We start from the raw sequence: 4687 nt of genomic DNA on the forward strand, positions 1-4687 counted from the left end.
TACAGTATACAGACATAAATAGAATTTTAAGAGGAGCAATGCAAGCAAGGAACTAAAAGCAAAACAGGCAGAAACAAAACAAAAATAAAAAAAATTAACAAAAATATGGTTTCGGGGTCTCTGCTCCAGGAGGCATAGATTAACAGTCGCCACAACCCAGAACATTTTCCCTCCCAGCTTGAAATCATGGCTCTGAACTGATTGAAATTCGAGCACTGTCTAAAGTTTTCGGGCAGAGAATTCAGCTTACCTGAATGATTGCTTCCCATATTTTGTTGTTTTAACATGTGGTATCTTTAATAAGTTGCTGTATCTAAAATTGTACGAATGATTTTGATTACATATTGAATCAGACAATACAGGTGAAGCCAGATCGTATAATATTTTAAAAGTTTATCATGCCATTACTCTGATACGTCTTGCGTGTGAAGTAGGCATCTCGATCTTTGCTATAGGCTAAAAACCACTAATTCCACTTTCCATAGGCTTCTATGCTAATTTCACAATATTCAATGGCTTCTCTGGACTTTACCTTAACTTTAACCTGCAGAGGACTATATATCAGCATGATTCTACATATGTCAGCTCACAATCCTCAGAATGGCATGTGGGGTTAGCAGACTTGCAGTGCAGTACTGGTCACCGGAAGTGAAGGGTCTATAAATAGCATGGGAAATCCCAGTGTTTTCACAAGACAGGGGTATATTTAAAAATCATTATGGAGATTAGGCTTCACATCACAAGAAGCAAAATGCACCTATAAAATGTACAGAAATGTTTTTCCTTTCAGAAATTGTTTAAATTTTTTAAATAAGATGAGAACTTTTTTCACAGCACTATGAGGAACAGGGGTAATTTCTGCGTAGGACTATTTTTGCGTAGGTTCCAAATGCTCATTGGTTGAATTGGTGGTCTGTAACCTAAAGAGTCACTTTTTGTCTTAGAAAAAATAAATAACTATACAGGTATCTTCCTACACACATACTGAATGCATTTGCAAAGTTTCAGTGAAATGTGACAAGCACTTTTTTAAATATTTGATTTTTAAATATAGGGTAACCAAGTTGTACAAGCAAAAAAGTGACAATATTCTACCATACTTAAATGTATTAAATATTTGCAAAGAACTTTTTCTGACTTTTCAAATAAAAAATATCAATCACAACTTGTTTTTTAACAATATTAATAAAGAAATAGTTTTAAAAGTAATCATTTTCTGAGAAATTGGTCTATTTTTAAAAATTTATTTCTGACATGCCTCCCCCTTTTTCTTGATCACATGTCAAAAATCCTAAATCTTTAAATTTTCACAAAAGGTGATATATTTGGCTTTAAATTTATAAATACAGTGTTTTCACATTAAAACATGACCAGTAAAGGGCACCTAAAGCAAAAAAAGTACTCAATAATGGATTTTCCATGTTGCCATAGGGGAATGCTGATATGGCCTTAACCGCAGTAATGAAAGTGAGTTTTCCTCATTTCTAACCTAATTTTTGCTCAAATCTACACAAAACTTGATTTCAAGTGCTTATTACCACCATATTTAGGTAAATATAGCCCTCAAAGTTTAATATTTGATATTTTTACTAAATTTTCTACACTTTTTACAAGATAGGACATAAAAATCAGCCAAAAAGACCAATTTTCCATAATTTGGACCTATAACTTAAAAAAATGCATATTTTGAAGGATTTTTGTAGTGTATTCCTCTCATGGCAAAGTTAACAAGATCTTCAAGTAGTTTAAAGCTATTTTTGAATCTTTGATGTGGCTTTACCACCTATTGACCTATTAGGCTATTAAGAACATCGTGACGCATGTTTCAAGACATGAAACTAACGTCTTCCTTTTTCCAATTACCTATTCTATGTAAAAATCCTCCTCATGCAAGAAGACGGGTGATATATTTTCTGTGTGACAAATACTGACGTTTATCTGTTGGTTAAGTACGTATGAATATCGGTGGCAATCGCCCCGATGTTAAAAGCATTGGGTGTCGATTTGGGATTTGATATGATGATAGGTTGTACAAAAATCAAGTACATGAAAACTACACAACGAAGTTAAAAAGGCGAAGCGAAAAGAAATAATCTTTCAAATCGGAAACAAAATAAAATTAAACTAAATTGTGATTTTTGTTAAATTTTCGAGGCTCAAAACTCTGAAGGTCCATCAACACACGTTTGAAATAATAATAATAAATCCTATATACATTCTTGAAACTCGTGTAAGTCATACCGAACTTGGCAATATTATTGTGATACGTATTGAAAATCGAGCGCTGGTTGTAGAAGCAAAGAACGAAGAAGGGTGATGATTTTATTACTAAATAAATAACTTTTCAGTTAGCAGCTATGGACCAAGGGAACCAAGATTCTAGCGCAAATCAAAAGAATGTAATCCAGGGATAAATACCAGACACGGAAAACAGACACAACAAAGAACGTAAAATAACCAAAAATGATACATACAAAGTAACAAAGGTAAATGAGCAACTCGGACTCCACTAAAAACTGGGAGCATGGACCAGGTGCACCGGTAGGGTAAGCATCCTCTGCTTTTCTAGAAACAACTGCCGAGCTGCTCATTAAAAAGTAAAGTAAAGGAAAAGTATGACACGTTGAACAAATCAGTTTTCATGGTGCAGATGGATATACAACCGTGGAATATCAAGAATGCAGGACGATGAGATAAATTGGGAAACTACTTTTGCCACAAACAGTATAGATGAGAATTGCATGAAAAAAAAAATTGCAAATAAGAGAAGATAAGCCAATACCTACTAAGAAAAATAGACAACTCGAAAAAGAAACGCCTTTCCAATAGATGAGAAAACAAGAGAGAAGGTAAAAGAGAAGAATAGACTGTCAAAAAAGGCAACCATGTGTCGAGATCCTGAAATTAGAAGGAAATATAACAGAAATCAGGTCAAAAGCCAAATAAGAAAATTGAGAGAGAAATATGAGAGAGTCATAGTAGAAAGAAATCAAAATATTATACAGAATTATGTAAAATAAAAATCGAAGGCAAGAGATGGAGTCGCCGACCGTCATATAAATCCAGCAAATACAAATTACCCAAATACAAACAATGACAATGAAAAGGCAGACATATTAGCCAACTACTTTTCAAGTGTTTTCATTTCAGAACTAGATGGTACAATTCCAAACCTTGACTTAAACATAGTACCAAGCGAAGAGCTCCAGATAAATGAGGAAAATATATTCAAGTTGCTGAGCATCCTGAAAGTAGACAAATCACCAGGACCTGATTAGTTACATCCAAGATTGCTATATAAAAAGAAATGTATAAATTGATAACAAAACCTCTGTGCCTAACATTCAAACAATCACTAGGAGAAGGGAGGCTTCCAAAAGAATGGAAAACAACTGCAATAAGCGCAGTTTTTAGAAAAAAGGAAATAAAGCATTATCACGCATTTACAAGTCAGTGAGCCTTACATCAGTTATAAGCAAGACAAAACTAGCTAATTCCTAAAGTTAATGAAAGACACTAGTTTTAGAATCAGCTAGCACAAGGCATAACACCAATAGATTCTCCACCAAATTTCAAATACAAACATGAGGAACATTCATTTGCTGTTAAAATAGTCTAAACATGGAATAGACTACCAACAAAGCCATCAATGCAACTTCAGTCAACTCATTAATAAAAAGACGAGACCAATACAGGAAAAAACAAGAAGTAGTTACAATTCAATGGGATTGTCACGTGACCAACGAATGTACGATAAAACGGAAGAGTCCGGCGCAGTGGAATTTAACTAATCCAGAACTGGAAACAGTCCTATGTATCACTATATGTGTAAATTGAATGTCATTCGTAAATTAATTTTAATCAAAGAGTTTAATATTAACAACAAGCTTGAGTAAAGATCCGTTTGATTTCGATTCCGGCTCTTTCTACTAAAAAGGGGCTTTTTAACGTCCTTGACTACCCAGTCGGGTATCGCAAGGACGGCATCCGATTTTTGCCTTCCATCCAATGTCTTTTAGAAGGATTTTTAATTTTAAACGAGGAGGGAAACCGCCCTCGAAGGCGGGGCTGCGCAGTCAAGAGTAAAAACAAAGGCATATAAAAAATATTGATATCAGAAAAGCAGGAAAAGCTACGGCTATATAACTCCTTGTATAACACCCTCAAACCAGTTCTGATCAATTCCATGGCGAATAATAGGGTTAGGAAGAAGGAGTTTTCTTAAATGAGGAGAGAAGACCGCCCTCGAAGGTGGGACCAGGTTGAAAACTTGATAAGAGATTAAGATCTCGAATCGAGATATTGATCAAAACAAAACATTAAAATAGTCTGGAGGCAACTTGAGCCGGGGGGGGGGGGGGTAGTTTAATTTTTTTATAAAACCATTGGGATCAGAATACTTAAGTTTTATCGTAATGAAATGTTGAAGCGGTGGAAATCGTCCGCCATTGACAGAGCGCGTTCAGTGGATAATCTCGCATGTTAATCCCCCACGCAACATATTCATTAACGTATTATGTAAAAGTGCGCGAGATTCCTATCCTTTTATATTTAACTCATTGCTCTATCATATCTCTATTCGGCAATTTGACGAATTTTTAGGCATAAAAATTCAAACAATCGATATAAATTGATTCAGTACATGAGTACTTCGATTTTACTATTTTACGTATCAATGAAACTAGAA

Source organism: Perna viridis, chromosome 1 (assembly GCF_037379345.1).
Source record: "Perna viridis isolate PV_CMFRI_1.1 ecotype Kerala chromosome 1, ASM3737934v1, whole genome shotgun sequence".
Taxonomy (NCBI): Eukaryota; Metazoa; Mollusca; class Bivalvia; order Mytilida; family Mytilidae; genus Perna; species Perna viridis.